At 31.6% G+C, this 20,987-nt stretch overlaps 1 protein-coding gene across 4 annotated transcripts in view; it reads right to left on the bottom strand.

Moving 5' to 3' along the window:
* LOC128986826 (connectin-like) overlaps positions 1–20,987 on the bottom strand; it is a 272,786-nt gene that overhangs the window by 182,418 nt on the left and 69,381 nt on the right. For 3 of the 4 annotated variants that reach the window (XM_054407378.1, XM_054407377.1, XM_054407375.1), the window contains exon 4: positions 19,536–19,562. The exons of the other annotated variant lie outside the window; for it this stretch is intronic. The gene's annotated coding sequence lies outside the window, so the exon portion shown is untranslated. The remainder of the gene's footprint in view (positions 1–19,535; positions 19,563–20,987) is intronic. 4 annotated transcript variants of the gene reach the window in all.

The raw sequence follows: 20,987 nt of genomic DNA on the forward strand, positions 1-20,987 counted from the left end.
AAATTGCGATTGAATTTGTGTCATGCATATGATACCTAAAGTAGAAGGCAATATTAACACATCCTGAAGAAGTAAAATTATGAAGACATTGAAGTAAATACGCAGGTATTTTAGAATCCCAGTACTTTGCAGGTAGTGAGGGTGAGATGGCTATTATCATACCTACAGGGTGGGGCTCGCAGCTATTACAGTAATTTGTTGCTATGTACCCATCTGTTGCTTTGTATGGGTCAATCAGCAAATCTCTGTTGTTTCCTGTTATGAATGAAGGCTTTTATCTTTTGAGTTAATAGTACGATAAGTGTGTCTATTATCCTTTCCCGTCGCGAAGTTCCATTCGCATTAGTAATATGTGATACAACCAATGAGAGATTGAGTTTTAGGCATTTAAGATGGTTTTAAATTTGAGTACATGGCAAATATTTTGCACTGGAGTAATAAATGGCTGTATTTAGAAATCTGTTGTTAAATTAAATAAAAGATTTGCGGTTGTACGTACAACAAAACATTTGTTTTAGTGTTATTGTTACTTTGCAATTTGCCAAAAATCTTTAACTCTACTGGTCATATAGTCTCCATTAACTAATAATTATCTACACTTTTTTATTTTGGAAAACACATTATCTATTTCTTCATTCATGTTGTATTAGACCAAGTGGGGACTATACGAATAATGAGAATAAATTAAGCTTGCGTTTGTCTTCAACGCGAATGAGTATGATTTTAATAAATATATTGTTAAAACTACTTAAAATTGTGATGTATTTAGCTAGATAGCCTTAAAACACCAGATATTAACATGAACTAAAGAAATACGGTTTGTTTTTTATCAAACCAACCTTACATGTTTAAAGTATGAATATAATACACAGCCTTATTGAACATCTCAATACGTAAGTACACTAGAAACATATTCCTGTATTCACATTGAATTATAATAATGGTATAATACATAATAACTATTCGTATAAACAAACACACAAGGAGTTGTTTATAAAAGAAGATTTGCTTATGTTAGTCATATTTAATAACATTCAGGTTGCTTGAATGGATCCTGAAAATGAAATATTTTAATAACCAAATCCATTCACAGTTCAAAAACATTTAATTAACTCAAAAGATCTAACCTATTTCAACCTATAGCACACTAATAAAAAAGTAATCTTAGTAGTTATTTTATAATTAAGTTGATGATTGTCACTTGTCATGTCACGAATAGCAAATTACAATATAGTTGTCTATTTTATATTGTTTTTCTGTACTCTATGAAGTACAAAACGCTTATTTGGTTAGGGACAAGTATCGCACAACAAAGGGACTTCGATTGAAATACGAGCGTGAGTAAGTAACATATTGCTATCATTAGAAGTCTGAGTGTATTAGGGCCGTACAGTCAATCCTATACCATTACTTGTGTTAGGGATTCGTTAAATAAACAAATGAGTCTTGTTAAGATTAATATATCATATGTAATAGTAAAGGATAAATATAATTTAGAATACAAATAAATTATACCAACAATAGGTAAATTATTGTTAAATACATTGCAATATAAATAAAAGTTACTATCTTCATATATAATGAACTGCAAAAAATAATTGCAATTATTGAACAAAATGTACATCATTTTATATACCTTTAGTGGAGTTATTTGCATCATTCGATAATGACAAGTAAAAATTAACATTTAAATATAATTCAATTCTTAATCCCTAAAGTTTGTTACCTGTTTGATGATATAGTATACATATGTATATGAATGATTTAGGAAAGAAGGTAAAAAAGCAAATAAACTAAAACAAACAGTGACCTCTTTATATTACGTTATAACTTTGTCGACCTTTCTGTAACTGAGTTACATATATAACGGTTCAGTAGTTCCGCTGGTGAAGTTTTAAAACAAAAGTTACCTGGATGCCCATATCCTGTATTAAGCTTTGCAATTCAAAATATAGCCTAAATCGTATAAAATACGCAATATATGGTTTTGGTAGACAATAAAGATAAACAAATTACTAAAATACAATTTTATAATATAATCATATAATTATATTGTATACTGTAATTTTAAAAGGTTGTTATAAATTTAAAATATTGATATTCTTTTCTGTATTTACTACGTCTATAGCTGGTAAGAATTTATAGGAGAAAAGTTAAGCTTAAAAGATTTGGGTTAACTGTTTAAAGAAAAAATAACCAGAAATTCCGAAAAACTTAAAGTTACGTCAGACTACTAAATTGAGTTACCACTGACAACGATTGGATATAAATTCACTTTGGCTGCTTCTAATACATGTCTTGAATAAAAAAAAAAACAAATCAAATGTTTATGTACACAGCTACTACTGAATGTTTTAATCAGTATATTGTTGCAATATATTCTATATAGACCATCAACTATCGACAGTTATTACATTAAAAATTCTATTAAGATAGAACAGGGTGAGGTTCATAACTCCAAGTTTTCATAACTCCAAGTACTTTTAAATACAACATTTCATAACTCCAAGTAAAATTATGTCCAAGTAAATTAAAACCAAAATATCATAAGACCAAGTTTCATAACTCCAAGCGTTCATAACTCCAAGATTCATAAGTCCAAGTTAAAATAAAACCAAGTAAATTAAAATACAAAATTTCATAACTCCAAACGTACAGATTTGCAAGGACCACAAGTCCAAGTTTCAAAACTCCAAGGGTTCATAACACCAAGTTTCATAACTCCAAGTGACAATGGGTACAGTCTGTGCAGGAAGCGATAACGTACGCGCACACACGCACCCATTACACACACACATGCTGGAAGAGAGTTTCCGATGTTGGCGAGATTATTCGAAGTTTGGTGCGTTCCCTGTCGCTTTGCACGTTCGTCTAAATTGTAATACAAATAGTGAGAGGATGAAATTTACATATTTAAATTCTGCGTAAACTGATGTTTAATACTATATAAATACAATTTAGTTCGTGCAGATGATTAATGTTTAATAATGGAAAATATGAAAAGGTTGTTCAATGTAAACATGAAAAAGTAAGTGAGCGAGGATTTTTTTTATTTTTTGGTCAGATGAAAACTTTCAGCGAGAAAAGTATAGATAATAAGATGTTCTTCAATTTTTGTTCCAAACATTTTTTCGTAAGACTTTTAGTTTGTCCAATAATCGACTTAGATGACCACCATGAGGTGAATGAATTAGTTTACGCGCACAGTATTTTAGCAATTGCCGTCTTCCAACAACAATATTAAGGAAATACAGTATTAGTTCACGTTTTAAAATTTCTAAACTATGAAAAATATTTAGTCTTAACTTCTTAAGCTGTATGTACGAAATTTCGAAATTTTTTCTACATAATATTCGTGGTGCACAACGCAAATAAGTCGTAGTGCCTTTTTTTTCCACTATTTTTCATCTCCTATTTTCGGAAAAAATTTAAACAGTATTAATCCAGGTTAAGGTTTCATCTTGTAGCATTCATTTGTAAATATAAAATTTGATTATAGTTACAATTACTTGTTCCCTCATAAATCTTTATTCCGTAACAAATATGAGAGTGTATGTTAGCAAAGTAAATTGTACGCAAAATGTCTGTAGTGCATAATGGGTTTAATAAAAAAATACCATATTTAAAATTTTAAAAATACTATCTAGACTTGTATGATCCAAACAAGCGGATATAATCTATAGATAGGTCTAAACATTTGGATTTCGTGACTAAATTATCATAGAAATAGGTTTTTGAGTAAATACATCTATACCTAATACCAGATTGTTTTATTTGAGTTAAATAGAAGGTATTTATCATTTAGGTATTATTGAAGTACCTAAATGAGTTAAGTACTTTAATATAAGAATTGATGTCGTCCAGTGGTCAAAACTCGACCACAATCCAAATAAAATATGAACTTATCTATATTCATCCCACGCTGAAAATCAAACATGTGATGATTGTGTACCAGTCTTCAATTTGTTTTGATTTTCTGTATATTTATCGTTGTTATTGCGTCACCAGAATTTTAACTCATAATCCAAATGTTAGTTTTTTGTTTGTGTTAAATTCGTTGTCGTACTTATTTTTCATCAAATTGTCTGTCACAATTTTATTTGTTCAATTGGTGTATGTTTTGTTTAGTTGCAATAACGTTAATTATATTTACCTGAGAAATGCAAAGTTAAAGACCTTCTGTTGTTCAGATGATTTTTGTTTCCCTTAGCATATGAATAATAATTAAAAGCCTTCAGTAAAATGTTGGTAAGGGGCTCTTGGATATTTTCATAGGCTATTATTAAAATTGCTTGACTTTTATGAAAACATAGGTTAATGTCATTGACGTACCAGATATATTTGGCTTTAGAGGGCTTTCCTCTGCAATGATTACAAAGTTAAGTCCATGTTTCCTAATAAAATTTGTAGCACTTCGGCTAACATCCTCGTTCATAGTTTGTAGGAATCTGAATCTTGTAGGTGTTCTTCATTATACAGGCTAATGACGATAGTTAATTCTTTAAAAAAATATTATCTCTATTTCTTCTACTAGGGGGCGTTCTATGACTTTTAATGTTTCAATAATTTGCAAATGGGTTCTTTCAATGATTTATTTTTCAAAGATTTAATTTTTGTAGGACGCTTTTCTTTGAAATGCAGTTTAAATATTGACAGCAATTAAATTGTACAGCTGATCAAAATTTAAACAATTATGATCTTCATAAGGATAACATGGGAACCTTCAAAGCCACTGGGGTAGAGCCCAAGGGACTTTTTCAAATCCAGTTCAAGGCCAGTTTGCAAATCTACGCGACACGCTCTTTCCAATGATACGTCAATGGATAAAATCGGTTAAGAAATTACGGAGGAGTTCAACCGACAAACTTCGTGTTCACGTATTAATTATATACGAGAGGTCGTCCAGTGGTCGAAACTCGACCAAAAATATCTAATGTACTGTACTCACTTATCTATTTTCACCCCACACTGTAAATAAAACATGTGATTGGAGTTTCTTCCATTTGTTTTGATTTTCTGTTTATATTTCGTTGTTATTTCGTCACCATGGCAACGCATAAGACCCATGTTAATTTTTTCAAATTTTTAAACTCATTTTTCGTGCTTATCTTTGAGCCTATTTAAATTTATAAAGGGATTCTGCACACCTAGAGGAAAATAGCTTTCTAACGGTATGCGTAGATTTTACCTACGATGCACACGAGCTGAGAAAAAAGGTTTTAAAGAAACATGCTTGCCTATTAATATATAGATAGATACGTATGATATACGTATCACGTTTCGTTTAGCCTACAGGTAGGAAAAATGTCGCTCATTACGAAAATCTATATAAGTAATACGCTACATGAAACTTTGTCGGTTGAACTCCTCCGCCATTTCTTAACCGATTTTATCCATTGACATCTCATTGGAAAGAACGTGTCGCGTAGATTTGCAAACTGGCCTTACATTTTTGAAAAAGTCCCTTGGGCTCTGCCCCAGTGGCTTTGAAAGTTCCCATGTTATCCTTATGAAGAACATAATTGTTTACATTTTGGTCAGCTGTTTAATTTAATTGCTGTTATTTATTTTTCAATTCAATGAAACCCATCGAGTACATTTATTTACTATTTGAGTTTGTGTAAACATAACCTCCAAGACGGATTTTGTTAGTATGGTTGTACAGTATCTTAAATTTGTGTATTTATTTATCGTTGTTTTGTGTAGCTATGACGGATCGTGTTAGTACGATTGTAACATTTATCGTTGTTTTGTGTAGCTATCATTTGTTTATTTGTTGTTTTTTTTTTCTTTTATATGCCTCCGACGTGACGACAACAACACATATAGACAGGATTCGTAATCGTGATAACGACCGCAGCTCACAGAACAGTGGCGAGTATTAGGCTTAACTCATCACAGTCAGCACCTGACCCTGGACAATCTCAACTATTAGGTTACAAATGCCCCCTAACACTACCCCAAAACGACTTTTCGTTCTCAATTGGCCCTCTATAAATGACCTGTGTTGCCTGTACAGCGAGGCATTTTGAGAAGGAGAAAACCGGCCCGAATGCTTTAGGTTTATCAATAACGAAGATAAACATAGTCTGAGTTACACACCGGTAATCTTTGAATTGACTCTTTTAAATTCGTTGTAAATATGACTGTTATTCGTTTTGAAATATCTTCTGTAATATTTGCAATTGCTCGAATTCGAGCAACATGTACACTAGTATTTATTAATTCTTTTAATAATGACACTAGAGAAGAGTTAGAAAATTAAAAGGTGTAGAACAATACAGCTAACAAAAGTGGTCCTGTAACATTTGGTCATAACTTGAACCCATATGACATTATGGATCCTTTCATGTTCTGGAATTGATGGAGAGTTGCGTAGAGGGGCGAGCAGGGGCGTGTGGGACTTTTTTAGTATCCATACTGGCAACCTGCCTGCCGCTTACTTCGAATTGTCAATGTTACCAACATGACGTGGCTTCCGTGCCCCGTCTTCTGAACTGCCCGTTTAAAAAATGTAAATTTAAGTAAGAAAGGCCTATAAATATAAATATAATAAAAAAAATATTAATATAAATATAAATTAAAATATAAATATTGCATATAAATACAATCAAATTAAATGTAAACGGTTATGGCAGTTTACCAAATAAAAATATAGGCATACAGCACATCAAACTTGAGCTTAGAATGTGCATATTTGCTGAATATTATAGGTATGGACTAATTTCTCAGGTCCCCATAGGCCGAATTCAACGGGCTACGTCTGTTATGCTTTCACAGTTTGAATAATTTAATTCTGTTTATTTAATGAAAGAGCTGGGCAATGCAATTAATTGGCGTTTGTTTTATTTACTTGAAAAAATATGTTTTTGATGCTAGGAAATATGTTCATCTGGGGGATTATGTTCGGACAAAAAAAGGTTGTACAAGTTTTGTAAGAGTATTGCTCACAGTTTTATTTGTAATGTATATAGTAATGAAATATAAATAGGCATGATTCAAATTGAAGAAATGTCATAAAACATCTTATTGAATGAAACAGAAGCATTGATATCGAGGACCTTATTTGTGTTATTGCTACACTAAGGTATGTTGTCATAGTCTTTCGAACTGAAACATACGGTATCGGTTATTGGCAGTCCTAGGGGTAACGATGTTTCTTGCAACACAAAATCATGAAAATATGTCAAATGGTTATTGATTAGCATCGTGAAATAAATCACTCTGTGACGTTTTAATGTATAGTGTACATGTTGCTTGAAATCGAGCAATTGCAAAGAAGTCAAGTAGTTATTAAAAAACAAATAACTTTTTTGAAAAAGAATGAAAGTCATAATTTCTGACGAGTTTAAGACTCAACTCATACACTACGTACCTAAAAGTTCCATATAATAAACATTTCTTGTAAATATTTGATCATTTTTCAACATCTTATATGGTTTTAGTGTATTGTACAATTTTATTCCACTTGTAGCCACATTATGTTGTTCATGTTGATCTTCGTCAAAATGTAGTCAGCATGGTAATGTTGAACTGGCCAGGAGAATGTCTTTTCAAAACACTACGGTGCTACAAAACTCATTAAACCAGCTTCAAGTTTCTTTATCATCAAGTAGATTTGAATTTATTTTAATTTAGTAATTGATATAAACTCTGCGAACCACAGATTACAATCTGTGCCTTCTGTTGCGCCGTAAACGTCATACTGGCGACTGGCGTCAAGCGTATGAGTCACAATAGCGGCCTACCACCGCGCACCTGTTTTGCTCATGCCAAGGTCAAAATTTCCTCCCTTGCTACACGGGAAACAAAACTTAGTTGTTTTAACTTCAATTTGACAAATATTTAGTTACCTTGAATAGTACTCAATCAATCATTACTTAAAATCCCGGCATTCTTTTAAAAACACCCTGTATTTTCTGTGGACACCTGCATTCCATCTTTTCCACTCATATTGGTTATTCATCGTTTAAAAAGCGTCCTCAGCAATTACTGTTTTGTCGTTTGGCATTCACCCAGCCACAGATGTGTAATTATAATTAATTATTATTGTCCAATGTTTCACTAAATTTAAAAACTTTCTTGGCAATTTATAAAGAGTATTCGAATATCCATATATATGACACAAAACCAATAACAAGGATACAACTGGAAAAAGAATATACATATCTATTTAATATTTATATGTATATATGCGACATTTTCTTTTTGCCACCCTACACAGTGGTGAACACAACGTTGTAGGCTACCAGTTTTTCTTGTCAATGTTGGAAGAAAACCAGTGGCTCTCTAAAGTGATAATCTAACTATTATAATTGTAAGAAAATTGCAATATAATAATAACATCTTAAATATAGTATTACTTTTCAAAATTAATCCAAAGAAAATCAAAATTACTGTGGCAAGTGTCATTTATGTGAATTAACCAGCTGTACATTATTTCAACAATGGACATGGACTTCCAGAACTTCAACCCTTGCCTCTACACAGATCCTGCCAACTCTTTGCAGTGTTAACATCACTTTATAGGACATTGTGCTTGACTTAAATTAAATTCATCCCAAAGTGTAATCTAAATTTAAATTGTTTTAAATCAAAAGTATTAGGGACAAGTGCCTTGAAAAGTACCAAATTTTAACCAACCCCTATTTTATTTATTGCATGTGGTACAAAGGTGAAGACAGAGACTCCAAATTGGTAACCATCATCCATCTCGTTTAAATCACTAACTAAGGACAAATCGTCATTGGACATTTTGAATCAGCATAGCCTAATAGGCCCAATTATAACTTAAACTCATCAAGATCTACATATTTCAAATTTAACCTTTATTCCAAATTTACACACACATATATTATATACAGTACAGCATATGAGTTTGAATTAAGTGTGTATTGTCCTCTGGGGCTCTTAAAATGAAGATAAAAATCGGTTCCGGGTTTAGGTCTTACCATGAGATCTACGGTAATAGATTATTCCTTATTATGGGAATTTCGTTAAAAGTCTCAATTAGAGGTGACGGTATCCCTGGTTTTATGTAGTAGTACCTGGGAACCAAGCCATGACAGGGTAGTGGTATTAGTTTATTTCCATTGAACCCCTACATTGAGTAATCTTCAGTGTAATCTTTGCTCAATAGTAACAACTGGTGTTTTCCCCTTTGCACTGCATTCGTTAATTTGCTCGTAAAACCTTGGTGGACATAACAACACACTACAACTTAAAATAGTTCTATTAGTCTATGGTCATGGTTACTTGGAAACCAATGAGGCCAATGTTAAAAATTATAGACTTTCAATTCAATTTTGTCGCGTAGTTAGTTTTTTGCTAGCAGTTTTAACTGCAGTAAACACGTTTTTAGGCCAGATATAAATTATTTATCAAATTAGAAGGAAATCGTATTAGCCGTTTTCGATATATAGAGGACTAGCTGTAACCCGCGGGCTTTGCCCCGTTTAACTTCTTAATTTTCAAGATTATCTCGTTCGCATGGCTCAATCACGTCCTGGTTGAAGTTTGTTCGCTACGCTCACTCACCTTTAGGTTGGAGCTCGTTCGCTACGCTCACTCACCTTTAGGTTGGAGCTTGTTCGCTACGCTCACTCACCTTTAGTTTGAGCTCGTTCGCTGCGCTCACTTGCCTTCAGGTTAGCTCGTTCGCTACGCTAACTCGCCTCCAGGTTGAAGTTCGTTCGCTACGCTCACTCACCTTTTGGTTGCAAATTAGCTGTTGTCATAAATGTAAAAGAAATAATAGTGCTGCACCCTGTTAGTAATTTTTGTAACTTTAATGCTATTGAACATCACAGAACAGAACCAACTTGTTTAATTGAAACAGCTGTTAAGATTCAATAATTTCATTTCTCATAAGGTTAACATGGGAAACTCCAGAGCCACTGGGGCGGAGCCCGAAAGGATTTTTGAAATAAGAATATGCCTATATGTTAATCGGGAATGTGAGCTATCATCATGCCAAATTTCAGCCCAATCCGACCAGTATTTTTCGCGTTCACTTGTCACAAACATACATCCATACATCCATACATCCATACATCTAAACTTTCTCATTTATAATATTAGTAGGAAGTAGGATTAGTAGGATTAACAATCATTAGTAATTGAACGGCGCAAAGCGAAGCTCTTATACTACTCTCCTCTTTTTGTTTTACAAATACCTCCTGAACGGCTGAAGCGATCTACACGAAATTTAGCACGATCATAGTAACCAACCATGGTAATGTATAAATCTTAAATGGTACAAATTGGACCACAGGGCTTTTCCCTACGTGAATTTATTTATTTTTTTAATTTAACATGGGCCTTATGGGTTCATTGGTTGCTATGACTTTATTTGCGAGATAACACTAAAAAGATAAACAAGAGTTGCCACATATGTTAGTCAAAGAATCGTTTAAAAAGTACATTACCGTATAGGACACAGAAAAAGGGAAGAACAATAAGATTAATATCATTGAGCATAATTTACTACAAAATGAAAACAACCAATAATTATGGTCGCCAGAATAAGGCTGAAACACCTTAGGCTTTAAATAATCTAAATATCCATTACATTTTAACCAAATATAAGCCTACCATTGAGTTATATTTCCATTTAACTTGCAATTCCAAGTAGGCTTTCCATTTCAGTGAACTAGACTTACAATTAAATAATGCAGACTTTGAATAGGTACTGCAATAATTAGGACTTCCATTAATATGAACCGAAGATACCACTGAGTTTAGATGCTGCAAGTAGACATTCCATTGACGTGAACCAGACGTAACATTGACTTAATATACTGCGAATCGGCACTCTGTTTATGGGAATCAAATTAACCATTTCTTTGGATCCTGCAAGTAGACAATTTATTTATGTGAACGATATGTACCATTGAGTTTGTATACTTCAAGTAAACAATTCGTTTAAGTGAACCCGACGTATCATTGACTTTGAATGCTGCAAATAGGCATCTTATTTATGTGAACCAAATGGACCATTGACATTGGATACTGCAAGTAAATTTCTCATTTTTGTGAAGCTGGCGTACTATTGATTTAGGATACTGCTACTGCAAATAGACATTTAATTTATGAGAACCAGATGACACATATATACTTTGAGGTAGACAATACATTTAATTGAACCAGACTTGTAATTGACTTTGAATAACGAAATTAGACATTGCATTCATTTGAAACAAAATATATACTAACTAGCTGTAACCCGCGGGCTTTGCCCCGTTTAACTTCTTAATTTTCAAGATTATCTCGTTCGCATGGCTCAATCACGTCCTGGTTGAAGTTTATTCGCTACGCTCACTCACCTTTAGGTTAGAGCTCGTTCGCTACGCTCACTCACCTTTAGGTTGGAGCTCGTTCGCTGCGCTCACTCACCTTTTGCTTGCAAATTAGCTGTTGTCATAAATGTAAAAGAAATAATAGTGCTGCACCCTGTAGGTAATCCTTGTAACTTTGATGCTATTGAAAATCATAGAACAGAACCAACTTGTTTAATTGAAACAGCTGTTAAGATTAAATAATTCCATTTCTCATAAGGTTAACATGGGAAACTCCAGAGCCACTGGGGCGGAGCCCGAAAGGATTTTTGAAATAAGAATATGCCTATATGTTAATCGGGAATGTGAGCTATCATCATGCCAAATTTCAGCCCAATCCGACCAGTATTTTTCGCGTTCACTTGTCACAAACATACATCCATACATCCATACATCCATACATCCAAACTTTCTCATTTATAATATTAGTAGGATGAGATTGGATACTGCAAGTATACATTTCATTTACGAGAAACATATGTAACATTGACTTTAGAAATTATTTGATTATTATGTCTGCTATCTGCTCAATGTTGCAAGCAGACAACTGCATTGTACACTTAGTGTAAATTACCTGAAATGTAAAGTTAAAACTGTGAAACACAGGAACGTTTCTCATCCAAAGTCCCCGTGCGATCTCTAGTGTTCACTTGGTAATACATGTGTATTACAAAGTATAGGGTGTTTTCAACTCCCCACGTGAGTGTTAACGTTTCGTAAAAAGTACAAGTTCCTGTATAAGGTAATGTTGTTCTTTTTGCGAAAGACTCTAAAAGTAATGAAAGGACATTTTTTATTTAAATTTATTTCGATAACAAACAAGTGTTTTTGACATATAAATAAATTTGTTTGCACAAAACTTGTGTGTATTACGACCCCCCCCCTAAAAACTGTTTTTTTAGTAGTACATTTTAGGGAAAAATAATGCCTTTACCATTCACAGACATATTATAATCTTTTATAAATTATATATTTTCCGGGTAGTACATATGCTAGTTATTCAATATCAAACAGTTCAATGACAAAATACATATTTTTTAATCCAACAAATGGTTTATATGGAAAACTTGACCAAATACACACACAAACTGCAGTTGGTAAAAGAAATATATTATTTACATTGTATAACTTAAAATAAATAACTCTTTCATATTGGAAACAGTATACAGTAAAATAAAAACAAGCCCATGGGGCGTAGCCCAAGGGAAATATGAAAATTAAATGATATTATATTGCATTGTCTTCCATTTGTGGGCTATGTTTCAAGTTTCAAGTCTCTAGCTCATCGGGAAGTTAGTATAAAATTGATTGCAAAATTTGTACCGGACAAGAAAGCGAGCTAATAAAAACGTTTTAATAAACTTAAATAACAACAAAAAATGTTATTTACCAATTATTAGTGTTAATACAATTAATTATAACAAATATGTAATAACGGGGTGTCAAAAACACCCCACGCGAGTACATACGTTAGTAAAACCCGCGCGAGTAGTTAAAGGTTAAAGTACCTTTAGCATAGAAGTAAGAAGTATATCAATTAATTAATCTGTAAGTATATAACAAAATTACATAATCGTTTGACAGGCGACGGTAGGTATATGGATACAATGATGCGGCAAAGGCTGCTGACAGTATTACAGCGGAGCGGACAGCGCAGGAACTTGGGGCGCTGACTGTACTACACATTCCACTTGGAGATATGAGACTCGACTCAACTTTTGGAGTTATGACACTCTGCTTTAATTTTTACTTGGACTTATGAAACTTTGGAGTTATGATATCTTGGACTTATGAAACTTTGGAGTAATGATCACTTGCACTTATATTTTTCTTGGAGTAATGAAATTATCCCTTTTCGGGTACTTGTAGTTTTGAAACTTTGGATTAAATATAATTTGGAGTTATGATCTCTTGGACTTATGAAACTTTGGAGTTATGATCACTTGGAGTTATGAAATCTTGGAGTTATGAGATGATCCCATAGAACACAACACACATACAACCAATTTTTTATTTATATATCCCACCGATTTTATTTGTAAATGTGCATTCCCTTGTAAGATTTACGTTATAATCCAATAATGTTATTTCATAATGAGCTATATATTTTTACATTTGCTTATCAATATAGTTTCCAGGAAAATGTTCTATCAGGCTTTCGTGTAGCAAAGGGTCATGTTTTGTATAGTTTTAGCTTTCATACAACCACACGATTTCAGAATATGCATTAACATCTTTTAAATTAGCATTGTTACCAGCGTAAAAATATTTTACAATTATTGGATTTAGAAAAAATATCATCAAGCCTGTAAAATTAAATAATACAATTTAATGTTTAAACCAACTGTTGGATACCAGCGCGACTCTCGGTTAATAGGTTCCCGCATATTCTACATTCAATTGGTCTCCGCTCCGGGTGGCGCCCTTGTACTTCAATGTGTCCTATAGCCTAATAAACCAGTAGTTGTTGCAGCACACTCCAAAAGGGACCCTTTTGTCTTTTCAATGATCTTCAATGACATGCTGAACGATCTATTTTTAAAATCTTTATAAAATACCGTTAGTCCAATTTTTATTATTTTTTTCATATAGGCCTTGATATTTAAAACTTGTTTAATCCGATTAAAACACTTATTAATATTATTTGGTGCAGTAAAATACCCCTACCACAGCAAACCTGCTTACTAACCAAATTTAAATTTGCCTGATTGGATTTTCGATTAAATATTTTTCTAAACATGTCAGATTAATTCCCTGCTTATTAAATAATATTTAACAAAGAAGGAGAAAAGCTATGAAAATGAAATCCAGAATGAGTTCCACCTATATAAAGGGGAAACTTAATAAATTATTACGAAGAAATGAAAATAACAAAAATATATTTTGGATTTTAAGATGCAAAAAAAGAAACTAAATGGTAAGAAGGTGTGGTTGTTTGTATTAGGTTACAACTATTTTATTGATGGTTACAAGTGAAAAGAATTAATTGGGTGTGTACAGTAGAACATTGACAAGAAGATTCTCATGGGGGTGATCAAACTATATGACTAGGTTTGCAATAACATACATTAAAGAGCAATATAAAATCAAAGGTATTTGAAAATGACACTTTGTTATCAAGGGCCACTTTAATTTAAGGTCTTCTTGTAAAGGTTCCACTATATGATTAAATGTTGTAGAATGTAGATCGAATCCTCCTAAGAGTTTAAACTAACTGTGGAAACCCCTAGAATATGCTTTGAAACTACGAAGGGAAAGCAATGGGTTAAGAAGTTACACAAGTCAAATGAAAAGAGGGGTAATATGTTGGTGGGGTCAAAAACTAACTTACAGTTCATTGGCATTGGTGTCATTGACTTTTTAGATTCATTGTACTTATTACCTAGTTCAACAAAGGTTAAACCAGATACAATTAGTACAATTTGTATAATGTATATACCGATAAACTGTGATTTCACGTAGTGATGAGTATGTGACCATTATCCTCACAAATGGGGACAGCTTATCCCTCGATGCAGTAGCTCCTCCGACAGTTATTGATATCAGCTGTTATAGCGCCGTTAAGATAAGCTACGAAGTTACTTTGTAAAACTTCCTCTGTAATCATCAGGTATATCAACATTTTGGGAAAGTGATGAACTCGTACCCTTAGATTCTTAGAAATTGTAACTAAATGCAATACACCATTAAAGTAGGTAAAAGTTGACATGCATCAGACCATACAGATGTTAAGTTTAATAACTTGACAAAAAGCAAAAAAAACAAGCAAAAATGTGTTTCGTTTGAACAAAAGATTAAAGCTTGTAGAAATGGAAAGATAAATTTTATGAAACTTTACTAATAAGAAATTGAATGATGTATAAAGGCTCTAAACTACTGAAAATCAAACCATTTTCTTAAACTACCTTTTCTTAGTAATATTTTAAAATAATTTCTAAAATAGGCCTACATCAGAGAAATTTTTGCACATTAAAAAACATAATCATAAGTATTAATAAGAACGCTAGCTATGTATACATTACTAGGGAGTAGGTAGGGTTGTATTTGCTTTTAACTTATTTAATCTATAATATTATTTTTAATACGTTTTAAAATAGAGTAATAAATAGATTATTAGAAAGTCGGAGAAAAACTTTATACTTACAATAGATGCATATTTTCAATGGTTTCATTGCTCCTTAAGTGTAAGGAAAGTGTACTAAAAATAACCTCTAATTCACTTGATATATTTCTATAATTCTATTTTATTGTCTTCCACTGGAATAAATCAGCTGTTTCGTTTGAGTCTTCATTGTTGTATTGTTACATTGTTATGTCATCAGCTGAGACAGGCCTAGATGTCTTGACACAATAAAGCATTGTTAAGGGAAACTATAATTTAAATTCATTTTGTCTTTTATCGTCATGACTCTGAACATAGTGTGTAACTGTACTATGTTTTTGGAAAGGATTTTTACTAGTGTCCATATGATTTTGGAACAAGACAAAAAGTTAAAAAAATGTTATCCCCAACATATTAATTAGGAACTAGTGGTCGTCCAGTGATCGAAAACTCGACCAAAAACATGTAATGACACATATTGACTATTGGATATTGAAGTAGACATCCCATTTCTATGAACCAGCTGTCATCTTTTTTATAAAAAAAAACATGTACATTGTGAGCCATTAACCGAAAGCGTGTCTTAAATTATATTGTCTACCTTATTTTTTGTTGCTGACAAAGTTGATGGGTCATAACAGGCTGCTTTTGCTCGTTCAAAAAGCTTTCTCTATATTTACCCTACGCTGTAAATAAAACATGTGATTGGAATTTCTTTTATTTGTTTTGATTTTCTGTTTATATTTCGTTGTTATTTCGTCACCAGCATGGCAACCCATAAAGCTCATGTTAAATTTTTAAAATTTCAAATTCATTTTTTGTGGTTATATTTGAGCCTATTTTAATTTTTAAAGGATTTCTGCACTTCTACAGGAAAATATATTTCTAATGGTATGCTTAGATTTTCCCTGCGATGCACACGGGCTGAGAAAAAAGGTTTTAAAGAAACATGCTTGCCTATTAATATCTAGATAGATAGATTTATATTTTGATCTCTTAAACCAAAAAGGTACAATTTTAATACAAATGAGACAAATTTTATTCCAATCGATAAATTGCATTTATCGTTTGCACCGATTCACAGCCAGTAAGTAAGGGTAAGAAGACAGTAATATTTTAAACATGACCTAAATGCATTTGTTCTTGCGTACAATGCGTAGGCAAGACTCATATTAAAGGACGGATTCAAACTAAATTGATTCAAATTTCACTCCGGTGCTTTGTAAGCTACATCGTAACAATGGACGAGAGTATTGGCTTTTGTGGCAAATAAAACACAGTGAAAAATCGCACGTGAAACCACAAAGATTTAAATAAGAGTTAAGTCAAGATACATATATTTTCATAAATAAAATATGACAGGCAGGTATAGAATATAAGGTACGCGCTTTTGAGGTTATTTCATTACCATTCAAAATGCCGAAAATTGTTTCCAAAGAAATGTTTTTATTATTATCCTTATTTGAGAGCTTGACATCCAAAGCTTGGTTATTGAAAACGTGAATTGCATAAAACGAAAGAGAAAAATAATAACGGAAAATGTATAATGTATGTTTCATGGATGAAATGTTTTAAAATTAAATTTTCAATAACATGATGCTAAGCACGTACGAATACAGAGGTGAATAGGATATTCTGAAGGTAAAGTTCATATTTTCATTATACCACTTTGTTTTGTTTTTTTGAGTATTATTTTGAAATATTTACACATAAAAACAAAGAATTTGAGAAATATTTAAACAGTGTAGCTCTTAAATGGCTGGAATTTCTACTTTGACTAAATTACAATGGTGGTCATACAAAAAACTTTAATTACAAGGAATTTATTAGTTCCTAAACAAAACAAAATTAACTTAAATTAAACCTCTAATTATGGATAACAAGAAAATATACTATTAGTAAAATATTGTCAGATAATAATTGTAAAAAGAATATGATGATTTTGAACTTGAAAACCTTTTATTTATAACAAGTAATGATTAACGTCACTTTAAGATTATACTGGTAGCATTGCGCTCACATGCCAAGTTTAAATTATTCCATTTAAAAATATTTCAAAACTATTACTTATAGTTAGTAAAATTTTGTTTGCATTTAAATTTGAGATAGTAACTGTGTAAAAATGTTTTTTATCATAATATTTAATTTCTAGGTGATACTTACTGAACCAGTTGGTATTCGCAATTTGTAAGGAAATATGTTAAACATTTAAAAAGAGTGGAGTGGAATGGACAGCTTTGAGTTTAACTGAGCAGAAAATCTTGTTAAATTGAGGTTCAACCCGTCCGTTTAAACGCCCCAGGGCCTTCCAATATCGTCGGGCGAAATACCGTTAGAATCCTAAGAGCAGTTTTTTTTGCCAGAAGAAAATCCCAATTGTAAAAGAATCTCTTGCTTTATTAAAGTAAATCAACAGTTGGTTCCTAAAGTAATTTATTCTATGAAATCCTATTACGTAAAAACTGAAAAAGATTTGTTAAATAATTTATGTTTCATTTATACTTCCATGCTCAAACCACTTAAGTAAATAAATAATTTACACAATCGTTACGAAAATAAAAACAATCTACATTAAAATAGTTATTCTTGACATTTTATCATAACTCTGAAAGCCTTAAAAAAGTGAAATTATACCATTTGGTATTCAAACAATCTCAATATATTTTCATAATTTTCATAGCAAGTTTTGTAATTTATTTTGTATATTCTCTTACGTTAAAACGATCACAGTACCTTGCATCAAATATTAGTTTTCAAATTGATTTGGACAAAAATTATTTCATAACATAGCATTTTGTAGTTTTGATAAAAAAAATATTTTTTTGCATTATCATTTAGATGAAATCCATTGGTGATTTTGGTGGAATTTGAAACTGGTACCTTAAGTAACGAAATCCCGCGTTCTACTACTAGACCAGCTTGCTCCCCCAATAAACGTAAAGTAACCAAAATGATAAGTTTATCTAGAGAACCATAGGAACCAATATATTCCAGTCCATTCAATTTCTATCAATGTTAGATTTCAGATAATGACATTTCACCGTTAAAAGAAACCCACTTCCCACGAGAGTTCGTGTGATACAAAGGAAAAGTGAACAAAAGACTTGTGCTTTTGTGGTCAAGGGAGATAGCGTTTGACCGTTTTGTCGATACTTTTATCTAAACTTTAAGTTACAAAACCGTCTTACATCTAAAGTTAAAAAGTCAATAATTCAAAATGCAATTCATTTCAACGTAAATCGGTAATACAAATCAAGTCTTTAAAATTTACAAAAACAAACTGTTTGAAAATTCAAATTTCTTAAAATATCATAAAACATTTAATATTAGAAAATGCTTGGGTAACATAAATGCTTTATCGTTTAACAGTGGTTAAACCACCGTATATTTTACTGCCTAATTAATTTATTAAAAGAAGTAGGCTTAAACGTTACACAAAATATAAGTAGTGACGTTAACGTATCAAAATCATATAATTCGAATCTGGGTGAAAAGAATTGATTTCTAATCACTATTAAAACATATAAATAAAACTTATTACTTTTTATGTACTAAATTAGATTCTTTCCTAATCTTCCTTAAACCACTACTCTTTGACGTAAACAAGATATACCCTCAGATTTAATTCTGAGGTAAAAATATGTATTTAAATACTCAGGAGGATTGAATTATTAATTACTTATTATTAAGATTATTCAGTTACTGATACAAAGTTTTTAATCAAAGTTAGTGAGTAACAGGGGACGACTGAAACTCAAAAAGGGTTTTAAACATATTACACTACTAATGTTTGGAAAATAGGGAGGGAGTTGTTTAGTGGTTAGGGCAAGCTTCGTAGCCTAAGGTTCCGGGTTCAAATCTCGCCAATTACCAATTAATAATATCTATGTGATGATACAGCAACCTTCTAGGACTGGCCTGAAGTCGTGCATAAGACGGTAAGGGAATATGTCATAGGATGTGAAGGTAGGACATTGAAAAAAATGTTTGACATAACTAACTGTAAAAACTTAAATATTTACGACCATTTTGCTTGTGTAAAATATAATATCGTTATTTAACACAAGTTTCAGCTCCAATTAATGATATAAACTTACAGGAAATCCTTCATAGAGTCTTGAAACCTGAAACAAATTTCAAATATATTTACAAATTATCCTTTACATACGCATGATGATATTCATATTAGTTCACTTACCAAAATAAATTAAAATTTTCCAAAATCTTAACTTGACTTTCAAGAAGTTGAACACTTAAGATCTCAAACTTGTAAATTGACCTAGCTTTTTACAGCATTCTTATAATTTTTCTTTATATTTGTGCGAACAAAACAATTAATTGTTACCAGAGTTATGAATTGTGGTTTTTCCATTGTATTAGTAAGGTGAAAAATTATTAAAACAGGGAAAAATTTAATGAATTTCAATAGTGTTTCAGATTCCGATTGTATTTTTGTTATTGTTGTTGTTAGTTTAGTGAAGTATGGTGAAAAGTGTCATACGTCACTTGTACAACATATGTTTACTGTACTCATGACGATTTCACTTAAAAGACACTGTCTTCGTATGGTAAATACGTTTTTCCCAGACTAGTAATTATGATTTAAGTAATATGATATTGCTAGCATTTTAAAAACATATAATTAAATGTATTATTAAATAACTAAAGCTATAAAAAGTAAAAAGTTTACATGGTATATAATTTTTGAAAAAATGGTTCTTCGAAAAAATTGTTGCAATTAAAGTATTAATAATTGAGTAACAACTATCTCAATATAAATTAAACCTATGATTGAATCATTACGCAAGAAAGCTGAGTGATTACTTCGTATTAAAATAATTCGTGAAATATTAGGATGAAGATAATATGAAGTAAAGTAATTGGACTCTTGGGAATCAAATTGAGCAGTAAATTTAGGTGAGTCGAGAGCTCTTAAGCATTGACTTAGAGCAGTGCGTGGCAGCTAGACCTACTTGCAAATAACTTTTCAAGTAGAAACTTTTAGATCTTGTGGACGAGAAAATAACACTTTTATTTAACTAATCATACATTTTCCATGAATGTTTATGAGTAAAACGTCTATCATGTCATCTTGATGTATTTTTAAGTACGTGGTAAAAATAAAATAAAATTTAATGCTGTAAGAATTCAATTTTATCAGAGTATATTAATTGTCATAACTTTCGTCATAAATCAATAAGTAGCACGATTTTTTTGCTATTGAAAATCGAGTACTACTTAAAATATCGCACACAAATGGACCTAAACCATTAAATACTTGCAGTGTTTTAATAATATATGCTGTCGATTAAACAATTGTTGTGTTAGTACTTACTTAACGTTTATGTAGAACTAGACCTCTCCTACTAACAAACAAATGTTAGGTCTACGATTTCATGAACAAACTTTATGAGAACCTACTTTATTGTTTTATTAGTTGGTAAGAATAGGTTCAGCTTTTTGTTAATAATTTTAAAACATGTACCAAGATCAATATGAGCTACGAAATAACTTTTATTGATAAAATTCTTATTATAAATCATAGTAAA

Source organism: Macrosteles quadrilineatus, unplaced genomic scaffold (genome assembly GCF_028750875.1).
Source record: "Macrosteles quadrilineatus isolate MER2022 unplaced genomic scaffold, UCM_ALF_1.0 Scaffold_2__2_contigs__length_208266976, whole genome shotgun sequence".
NCBI lineage: Eukaryota > Metazoa > Arthropoda > Insecta > Hemiptera > Cicadellidae > Macrosteles > Macrosteles quadrilineatus.